This window comes from Dermochelys coriacea, chromosome 3, assembly GCF_009764565.3.
Source record: "Dermochelys coriacea isolate rDerCor1 chromosome 3, rDerCor1.pri.v4, whole genome shotgun sequence".
NCBI classification, from domain to species: domain Eukaryota; kingdom Metazoa; phylum Chordata; order Testudines; family Dermochelyidae; genus Dermochelys; species Dermochelys coriacea.
Window position 1 is genome coordinate 155,810,780 of NC_050070.1, and position 11,725 is coordinate 155,822,504.

At 45.2% G+C, this 11,725-nt stretch overlaps 1 non-coding gene across 1 annotated transcript; it reads left to right on the top strand.

Moving 5' to 3' along the window:
• The first annotated feature begins 11,012 nt into the window (after window positions 1-11,012).
• TRNASTOP-UCA lies at window positions 11,013-11,099 on the top strand. The gene has a single exon. It is a non-coding gene; the product is annotated as a tRNA-Sec (tRNA).
• The last annotated feature ends 626 nt before the right edge of the window (window positions 11,100-11,725 follow it).

Below are 11,725 nucleotides of genomic sequence, written 5' to 3' on the forward strand. Positions count from 1 at the left end.
TCACAGCTAAGAGCTGGGCTGGCAGTTGTAAAGTAGCATGTCAATTATCACCTCTCAGTATTAATCAGAAACCAAAGGGGGGGAAACCTAAGTGAAAGAAGTGGTTGGAGTGAATGTATTATAAAGAGTCATCAGGCTTACCCCAGGCATGTGCATAATGAAAAAGCTCAGCTCCTTGCTTGCTGTTTGTTAACCCTTCTGTGGCTGTCCCTCGACTCCTTGCATTACTAGCATCACTTCTAGGGTACATCTTCCTAGGCATACCTGTCATATTTAACAAGCCATCTGGTGCTGTCTGGATATTGTGTGCAGCACTGCCTGACACAAGAGCGTACACTAAAACACCTAACTCTCCCAACCCAGAGATACAGTAGTAACTTGCCAGGAGCCCTGAGCCTCACATCTAATTTATATAACCTTCAGGTCACCCTGCTTTTTGACAGGGGGCGGCCAACGCATGCAATGCTTTATCTTGAGCTAAGCACAGGCCACTCTGATCAAACTGGAGCAATGTCTGCTGGGACCTGTAGTATTTTTGAGACTCACGTCTGCATTGAAGAAAGACTGGAGCAGATCCACATCTGGTGTAAATTGTTGTAAACTCAATTGACTTCAGTGGAGCTATCTATGGAGGTTCTGCACCACTGTTGGCCTGTCCATCATCGGTTCTGTGGATACTTAGGCCCAATCTACACTAGAAACACTTTGGCAGTATTAGCTGAGTTTCCACAAGCAGGGTTAACCAATATAACTATACAGGCAAACCCTTTCTTGTATAGGGTTCTTTTGCTGGCATCATTTATACCAATTCCCTAAACAAAATAAGCTATACTGATAAAAGGAATTTCCTGCCTATAAAACTGTGCCTATACTATGGCTTTTTGCCAGTATAAAAATGTTGTAAAGAATCACCCACCTAGCCAATATTATTATACCAGCAAATGTTTCTTGTGTAGACCTGGCCTTAGATGACCTCAGCATTCAGTTCTATCAGTCCTTTCCTTGTGTCTGTGGGCTCTGGGTTCTGAGAGATTATTCCATATGCTAAGAGAGGCCTAGTGTTTCAGTTTTCCTTCTTCAGTACATTTGGCTTGCCCAGGCATCACTCCATTTAATTTATGAATCTGAACCAGTCTAGACAAGCTCCCAGACACATGGTGGGAAAGCAAATCCAATGCAAAGAGGAGCGGGTACTCCCACGTGTCAGGAAGTGACTTCAGTAGTATCAAGTCCTTTGTTCCCGTAACTCTCTGAGGGTTTTCAAACAGCCTTATCATCCCTGAAAATAAAGGGCTGTTTCAGCTACCTGATTACATCTTTTGCTTTCCTTTGCGGTCACCCTGTTGCTAGTTATTCCTGACAATCGGTGCCATTGATAGGTTAAAAAAGATGCTTTTGCATGTTTCTCTGTTTGTTAACTGTATTGACTCAACAGCCCTTGCTGAACTGGAATAGGAGCTGGACTGCACTAGGAACTATTTAATCCTTACAACATTCAAATGTGCAGGTCACATGCAGAGGGAAAGGGTGAAAATTGATCAGTGGGTTCACTTGGGCTGAGGTGCCAGAATATGGAACCAGAACTGGACTAGCAGGAGTTGATTGATGCAGGTCTGGGTGGAACTTTGTTAGAGGAGCCAGGGGATGGGGGAGGGACACAGCCAGAACAGCAGGTTGTACAGGTTACGATGGAGGAGCACTGGCAAACATGTGGGGGTGGCCAGAGCTCGGATAGTGGAGAGTGTGACAGATCAGGTGAAGCACAATGGCAAGGGCTGTGGAGGAGTCGAGCTACAGATCAGCAGGAGGAGTGGCAGCTCAAGACTCAGATGCATTAATGGAGCTGGGGGTTCGGAGGGGGGCGGGATTTGCCCAGCATCTACATATACTAGCAGTAGCAGTTGCTCATTGTGATAATTCATGCACCAGATCCACTCACCGATTGAAAATAAGAAAACCAATGTATTTTGGATCTATTGGCCGGGAAAGTTTAAACACCAATATTAAAGAAAGCCAGCCTTACTGCATACGAGAAAAACAGTGAAGGGTAAATGTACAGAGCTACAGACATGATTTTTATTAATAATAGTAATAATAATAATAATAATACTAGTGTGCCAGGAGTATCAGACAGAAATCATACTATTAGATCAGTGGTTTTCAACCTTTCCACATGGCAACCCCATATTTCAATGGCAAAGAATTTGGGGATCCTCCCCCCATCTACCCATAAAAAAAGGAAGGGTGATCTCAAACCAGCAAAGATCTGTGCCTAACACCCAGAGTGAGAATTAATATGCCTGGACAATTAATTTTTTTCATTAAGAGCACACACACAGATAAACATGCAGGGAAGTTTACTTTATAAATAAACATGGATGCATTTGTTCTTGAATGTTATGCTACAGCATTTGATCAAAAGGTTTGTGCATCTTGATCTCAACACTTCCCAAAGAGCCTGACACCTTTATTGAAAATCCCTGCAATGAACTGATAGGGTTAAATCAAATGATAGACCTGCTTAATCGTTAACTTTCACTTAAGGAAAATAACACCATAAAACATGGCCCAAATTCCTTCTTAATGTGAGTCACTGGAGTGACGCCAGAGATGGCTTTAACCCAGTTTGCTAAATGATTAGAGGATGGTCAACTTGAAAGTGTTTTTTTCCTCTCTAAAATAGTTCCTGGAATCCTGCTTGCAGATGCCTCACTGTGATTTTAGTTGATGTAACAGAGTGGGTGGTGCATCTGAATAGAATTTTGTTTGACCTTTTGCTTTCAGAGGGTTGCTTTTTGTTGTTGTTGATTTCTTCTAAGAAACTCTCACACAAGCCTCTTTCCCCCACCCCCTTGAACAGCATCCTCAGCATCCAACCACGATGCTTCCAGAGAGCGGTGTGGCTTGAACAATGAGGACACCACACTCTTAATTTGTTCCAGCCTGTTTCACGCTGACATTTTAGAACTGACGTCATCAGCTGCTGAGATTTCATTGCTGCTGCTAAAAATAACAGACCTGCTCATCCCCCACCTTACCCCCGAATAACAATTCATTAATACAGTCTGGCCCTCGACTTATCTTTCCTGCCACAGAAACAGGGGCAGATATTGGTAGGGTAAGAAAACAGCAAGCAGAAAGCACTAAGTGCACTTCGAGGCATTCTGGCAGGCTACAAAAATAAAACAAAATAAAATAAAATAAGGTAAAGTGATATTTTTGTAAAGAGGTAGATGTGCTTTAAAAAATAACATGAAATATATACATGTAGAAGACCAACCTGTTTTAAGCCTATCTCAATGAATAGTAGGAGGCACAGGTGACTGTCAAATGTCTTGGGTCAAATTCTGCCTATGCAGCCACCCCCACAAAGCCCAAAGGACCCTGATTCTCCGCCGTCCTGCACAGCCTTGTGCAGTCGCTGGTACCTGTGCAATGTGAGTGTGAAACACTGCCAAATCAAGATTCACCACTCACTTGCATGGGGCCTGATCCAAATCCTGGTGAACTCAGTGAGAGATTTTCTATTCACATCTGTGGGCACTGAATCAAGCCTGCAGTTGGCAGGGTTTGACACCCTGTTTGCACTCACTTGGTGACTGCATAAGATGCGGGGTCATGGAGATTGGCCCAAAGTCACTGAAAAGACTTTTAATTGAGAGCACTGCATGCCAGATGGGAAGGTTTTTGATCCTTCAATCAACCGTTTGAATTTGCTCCACATTGGTAGGCATTAAGGGCTAGCTTTACGAAGGTATTTAGGTGCGGAGTGGGATTTACATAAGTGCTTAAGCAGGTTAAGTGCCTAACTCCCACTGAAATCAGTCAGGCACCTAAGTCGCCTAACTGGGTTTGAAAATCCCACTACACATCTATTTGCATCTTTAAACACCTAAATCCCTTTGTAAAGCTGGCCCAAAGTCACTAGCCTCGGAGAAGTGTTTGGGGACTTCTGTGAGAGGAACTAGTGTCATTGCCACTGGACTGGGCCCCATATTCTAATAATACACGCAACTGTGGGGATGGAGACAGAGCTAAGTATTATCTGGATACAAAGGACAGCTCACCCCTTTTCTTCTTACCAGTCATCTGTTATGGTTCTCAGGGGACCCAGACTGTGAATCTCCTTGTTCCCCCTGCCCCCCGCCTCCAGTGAGGAAGAGGCCTGCTTGTGCTAACCTGGGGGTCAGCTCCCTGACATCCCCAGTCCATTGGCCACCCAAACACCCTGCTCTGGGCTCTGAAAGCCCTTACACTGCCTTGTAGGTTAACAATAGATGCACCCCAGCCCTCCAGCCCCTTTGAAGCATTCCCCTGCAGTGTCCAGCCCTTCTCCACAGAACACTCACACAATTCCCACTCTGAGGTCTCCAAGGGGACAGTATACTCACCAGCTTACTTGCTTCCACTCAGGAGCAGCACTTAACAGCACAGTACTAAGATACATTTATAGTGAAAACAATCATTTATTATTGAAGAGCAAGATGTAACAGGTAGTGAGTAAGGATAAAAGAAACAACAGGTTACATACACATACTTTCTAGAGGCTACATTTAACTTTCCTGTACAGCAAACAGGAGAAGACCAAGAATGAGCTCTCCAAACTGGAGACTCTCAAACAAAACCAACCTTCCACACAAACTTCCACATGGCTGCACTTTACAAAAACGAGACAAGCCATTTACAATGCACATTTTACTTCTCTACAGGGGAAAAAGGACAATAAACTATCTAAACTCCAACATGCCACAAGGGGCTACAACAGTGGTACCCTTAACTCACACAATATTGTTAATCTATCCAACCACACGCTTAGCCCGACAGAAGAGTCTGTCCGATCTCGAGGACTCTCTTTCTGCCCCACCACGCCCATACACGATACAGTTCTGCAGTGATCTGGAAGCCTACTTTTGCCGTCTCTGACTCAGGGAATATTTTCAACACAGCACTGAACAGTGCACTGACCCAGAGGAACCCTCCTACCAACACTACAAGAAGAAGAATTCTGTATGGACTCCTCCTAACAGCCAAAATGACAGATTGGACGTTTACATAGAGTGCTTCCGCAGATGTGCACAGGATGAAATTGTGAACAAACAGCATCACTTGCCCCATAACCTCAGCCATACAGAATGCAACGCCATCCACAGCCTCAGAAACAATTCTGACATTATAATCAAAGAGGCTGACAAAGGAGGTGCTGTAGTCATCATGAAAAGGTCGGATTATGAAGAGGAAGCTGCCAGGCAAATCTCCAACACCACATTCTACAGGCCACTATCCTCCGATCCCACTGAGGAGTTGTACCAAAAGAAACTACACCATCTCCTCAAGAAACTCCCTGCTAAGCACAGGAACAAATCTACACAGACACACCGCTAGAGTCCTGACCAGGGGTATTCTATCTGCTACCCAAGATCCATAAACCTGGAAACCCTGGACACTCCATCATCTCAGGCATTGGCACTCTTACAGCAGGATTATCTGGCTATTTGGACTCTCTCCTCAGACCCTATGCTACCAGCACTCCTAGCTATCTTCGAGACACCTCCAACTTCCTGAGGAAACTACAATGCATTGGTGATCTTCCTGAAAAAAACATCCTGGCCACCATGATGTAGAAACTCTTTACACCAATATTCCACATGAGGATGAACTACCAGCTGTCAGGAACAGTATCCATGATGAGGCCCCGGCATACCTGGTGACTGAGCTTTGTGACTTTGTCCTCACCCACAACCATTTCAGATTTGGGGACTACTTATACCTTCAAGTCAGCGGCACTGTTATGGGTACCCTCATGGCTCCACTGTATGCCAACATTTTTATGGCTGACTTAGAACAACACTTCCTCAGCTCTCGTCTCCTAGCACCCTTCCTCTACTTGAATTACGTTGATGACATCTTCATCATATGGACCCACGGGAAGGAGGCCCTTGAAGAATTTCACCTGGATTTCAACAATTTCCACCCCACTATCAACCTCAGCCTGGACCAGTCCACACAAGAGATCCACTTCCTGGACACTACAGTGCAAATAAGTGATGGTCATATAAACATCACCCTATACCAGACTCCTACTGACTGCTATATTTACCTACATGCCTCCAGCTTCATTCCAGGACACATCACACGATCCATTGTCTACAGCCAAGCCCTAAGATACAACTGCATTTGCTCCAATCCCTCAGACAGAGACAAACACCTACAAGATCTTTATCAAGCATTCTTAAAACTACAATACCCACCTGAGAAAGTGAGGAAACAGATTGACAGAGCGAGAGGGGTACTCAGAAGTCACCTACTACAGGACAGATCCAACAAGGAAAATAACAGAACACCACTGGCCATCATGTACAGCCCCCAGCTTAAACCTCTCCAGCACATCATCAACAATCTACAACCTATCCTGGAAAATGATTCCTCACTTTCACAGGCCTTGGGAGGCAGGCCAATCCTCGTTTGCAGACAGCCCCCCCACCTCAAGCTAATACTCACCAGCAACTACACACTACACCACAGAAACACTAACCCAGGAACCAATCCCTGTAACAAACCTCATTGCCTTCTCTGTCCCCATATCTACTCTAGCGACACCATCACAGGACTCAACCACAACAGCCACACCATCAGAGGTGATATATGACATCATGTACCAGCAATACCCCTCTGCCATGTACATTGGCCAAACAGGACAGTCTCTACATAAAAGAATAAATGGACACAAATCAGACATCGGAAATGGTAACATACAAAAGCCAGTAGGAGAACACTTCAATCCCCTTGGACACTCAATAACAGATTTAAAAGTAGCCATTGTTCAACAAAAAGCTTCAAAAACAGACTTCAAAGAGAAACTGCTGAGCTACAATTCATTTGCAAACTTAATACCATCAATTTTGGCTCAAAAAGGGACTGGGAGTGGCTGGCTTATTACAAAAGCAATTTTCTCTCTCTTGGTATTGACACCTCCTCATCAATTATTGGGACTACATCCACCCTGACTAAATTGGCCTTCAACGTTGGTTCTCCACTTGTAAGGTAACTTCATGTACCAATATAGATTTATGCCTGTATCTGTAATTTTCACTCCATGCATCTGAAGAAGTGGGTTTTTTACCTACGAAAGCTTATTCCCAAATAAATCTGTTAGTCTTTAAGGTGCCACCAGACTCCTCGTTGTTTTTGTGGATACAGACTAACACAGCTACCCCTCTGATACTTGGTACCATATTAAATGGAGATTCCTTGCCACAGACGCAACACAAAAAGGTAGAAGCTACAGAAAAAATAAAGAGCATGTGAAAGAGTTATAAAGGTTTGACTAAAAAGAAACATACGAGCTAGAAATTTCTCCTCTGACCTTTGTCAGCCATTCTAGTCCAGCATGGAACAGTCAGCAGGGTCATATGCCTCTGGGCTGACCTGAACCTATCTTTCTGCTGACGTGCATCTCCTTGCAGACGTCAGGACTGGTCTGGTTTGAAGCCCCTAGGGATCTCTGAGGCGACTTGCTTTCCTCAAACTTCTGTGCTAACCTTTGCAACCATGCTGAAACCATCAGTAATTCAACACCCCCATTTCCGGCTCTTCATCGGATGCATTTTTGCTTCACTAGCTGCTTGCTCGTGGCACCTTCCGTTACAGATTGAAATAGGAGTGGGAGCACTTGGCAGATGAACTAATGGGAATGAGGAGCTGTGGAGGAGCACTGCTCCTTCAAGCCAGGGAAAGGACAGGGAGTTCCCTTTTGACTTTAACAGATGAAGGGGAGCTGTGTTCCTCTCCATGCACCCCTATTGTAACCCTGCCTCCTGTGAAATATAGTTAAAAAATGCTTTAGTTGAACAATCACATTTAAAAAGAAAAGGAGTACTTGTGGCACCTTAGAGACTAACAAATTAGTGCTCAAATAAATTTGTTAGTCTCTAAGGTGCCACAAGTACTCCTTTTCTTTTTGCGGATACAGACTAACACAGCTGCTACTCTGAAACGAATCACATTTAAGTTGCTACAATGTTTTTTCATTACAAACCTGCAGCCAAATTCTGCTCTCAGATATCTCCATGCAATTCTCTTGAAGTCAATGGGCCCAATTCTCCTTATACTAGTGGAGCTCCAATGGATTTACTCAAAATTTACACCAATGAAAGCAGAATCAGGCCCAGGAGATTTGCCTGGTTGTAAATGAAGCAGGTCTTGGTCCCCATGTATATTTTACTTGGTTTTGCTGACATCTACAAAAAATGGTTTCAGCTTTGGACTTGTGGGCCTGATTCTGTTCTGACTTCCCCAGTTTTAAACTGGTGAACTGCCATTGAAGTTATTCCTGACTTTCACTGGTGTGAGAGGAGAATCAGATTCACAGCTTTATTTGTCACTTATACCAAAAAGAAGCACCTCACCAAAAATCCCTGTAAACCACATGTATTTGAAGAGATAGCTCTGATTCAGAGGAACCTCCCAAGGCAAACAGCTTAGTAATTTTTTAAGAGTTTAGACATTTATGAGAATAGTGTCTATAGTTACACTTGCTAGGATAAAATTACAAGGGTTTTCAATCCTCATGCTTCAGGGCACAAACTGATCCTCAGCTAGGGGTCAGGAAGGAATTTTCTTCCATGGGATACTCTTGTGCTGTGTGGAACATTATGGGGGATTTATGCACTTCCCTAAAGGCTTTAGTCACCATAAGAAAGAAAGAAAGAAAGAAAGAAAGAAAGAAAGAAAGAAAGAAAGAAACTGCTCTAGTTGAGCTATTGGCCTTCTAGTATGATAAAACCTGTGTGCCAAATTCTGCCCTTAACCATGCAACCCCACGGATGTAAGTGCAGAAATTAGCCCTGTATTCTTCCTTTACCAATTAAAGGCATGTGGGAAGCATGTTTAAGGTAGAAGAAATACACAGAAGTGCGAGGATGGTATTGTTTTTTCTGACTACGATACACTAGGGGCCTGATTCTGCACTGTCTTGTGTTTTCTGTAGGCATTTACACCGTGGCAAAGTGAAAGATAAGGTCAAGTGTCCAAACCAGGTTTTTATTATTTGTAGTATAGTAGTGCCAAGAGGCCTCCATCCAGATCAGAGTCCCAGGATGCTTGGCATTGAACAAACATATAGTCACAGACATTCAGAAGATGGGAGAGAAAACAGAGTCACAGAGAGGTGAGGTGACTGCCCCAAGAACAGACAACAGATCAATAGCCAAGAATAGAACTCACGTTCCTGGCTTTGTGCCCACTAGGCCAGTCTCCCTCCTATATACTCCCCAGTTTTAAGAACTTTCAAACTCAGCATGTTATGTGTATTGATCAGGCTGTCCAGTTATGAATGGCATATTCCAGTGTTAAGGCTCATGACAATTTCATTCACTTTTTCCTCTTCCTTTGCCTTCTATGCCTGAAAGTTCTTTGAAACAACATTTACTTAGAATTAGCTGGGCACCCCACCTGGATACACAATCACACACAGTGATTCCTCATCTCCCTGGTGGAATGTACAACAAAAGGGGGCATGCCTGTTAAAACCTTGTCCGATTCTACTCTGAGTTGAAGTCAATAGAGTTATTCTGGGTTTATGTAGGTGTAAATGGGATCAGATTTTGGACGCAGAGCTGGGAGTATACATGAACTCAAGTCTGTACAGCAGACTGCTAATTCTGTGTCCACTCAGACTCTGTGTTATTCCACCCCCTTTGTTGGGGTTCACAAAGAGTGGATCAAAGAAGAATTTTTGCCCAACAAGGCATTTTATTTCCATTGTTTGCAGCACAGAATGCTGATGCAGAGCGATGAGGGTTAGTACCCAATACCCCAATGCCCTGATCTGGCACCTCCTGGTAGCCATCTAGCTGTGAAATTCCTGGGGGGGAGGGAGGGAGTCAGAGAAAGGTCTCCCTGCAACAGACCACGGTACCTAGGGCCTTGTATCCAGCAGATGACAATGGAAACCACAGAACTGTACAGTGCAGAAGAAGGGGGCGTCCCGCCTGCCTGGGAAGCTATTGACCCACACTGACAGCCAAGGTTCCCTAGCCCCATCACTGATCCGTGGTCTGGGGGCAGGGGAGAAAAAGCAGGATTTGGTTTTCTACAAACAAAAGCCAGAGATAAGCAATGACTCCCCACCCCCACCCTGCGCTTTCCTCTCCCCCTGGCCCATCATGTATGTTGCCTTTGGGAAGATGAAAAGGAGGACTTGTGGCACCTTAGAGACTAACAAATTTATTAGGTGCCACAAGTCCTCCTTTTCTTTTTGCGAATACAGACTAACACGGCTGCTACCCTGAAACCTGTCATTATGCAAGGTTCGGGAAGATGCTGAGAGATCCCTTGGGAGACCCGGGAAAAGGGATGGGGGTGAGGATGGCTGGGGCCTGGAGGGCTCAGTCACAGCCGGCTAAAGGTGCTGCTCTTTCTGGGAATGGACCGTGAGTCACCAGCTCCCACCGGCTCCCCCAGCCCTAACTAGGGGCAGGTTTCACGCCCGCATCCCCTCCCCGGGCAGGATTCCCCCCGCACAGGGGGAAGCCCCGGCCGGCTTCCACCTCCCCACTGTGGGCGGGGGCAGATCCACAACTAACCCCTGTGGGGGAGACAGTCACCCCCTCCCGGGGGCACCCAGGCTGGCTCCCCTCCCAGGCTCAGGCCGCCAGAGGGAACCGGGCGCGGGACGGACACGATCGGCCCAGCCCTGCGCTCAGCTGTTCGAACGCCCCCGCCTTCTCCTTCCGGCCGCCGCTGGGAACCAACCAATCAGCTTCATCAATATTTGCATAAAGCAGCTGGAGACAGCGAGGTAGGAAAAGCGTGAGAAAGGGGCATCTAGGGATAGTTTCTTCCAGCGAGGGGAAGGAAAGGGTCCTGAACCCCAATGAGTAAAGTCGATATACAGAGACGAATAAGCCCAAGATAGAGATAGTACTGGGAAGAAAAGAACGCTGCTCGCCCTACTTGAAATATTAACATTATTGCTGTGGTTTATATAACGTTGCACTTGCATTTCTGTTATTGCCCGGATGATCCTCAGTGGTCTGGGGTGCAGGCTTCAAACCTGTAGCTGTCTAGCGACAGAGTGGTTCAATTCCACCTTTCGGGCGTCTATGCTCCGCCTGTGCTTTTCCTCCCCTTCCTGCTGGGTGGCTAGTGCCCCCCCCCCCCCCAGTGAGTTTCCTTTGGGGAGTAATATTGGTGGGTTTCCTTCTAATTATATTGCGCTGACTGGCCAGCTCCACTGTTACTGAGGCGGGCCCTAATGCTGACTGATTATTGGGTTTCAGAGGAGCAGCCGTGTTAGTCTGTATCCGCAAAAAGAACAGGAGGACTTGTGGCACCTCAGAGACTAACAAATTTATCTGAGCATAAGCTTTCGTGAGCTACAGCTCACTTCATCGGATGCATTCCTGGGTGTTACTGATTTGTGAATTTCCCTATCGATTATCAATGATTAGCGATGCTTTGCAGAGAGCTCACCAGTATTGATTGGTATTGATGGAGTTCTTTATTATTGTATGATTGATTAGTAGTGCTGTTCATGGGCGAGGTTCTTGCTGACTGGTTATTTCATGTTGACTGCTGAGGTTGTTGACTTGTGGGAGTTGCTTGATTAGTAGTATTTCCTTTTATCGATTGATTAGTGAAGGTCCCTACTATTGATTAGATGGATGAAGGGTAACATTGATTGAGGAGAATCCCTATTATTGAGTCATTGTTGGGAGAATTTCCC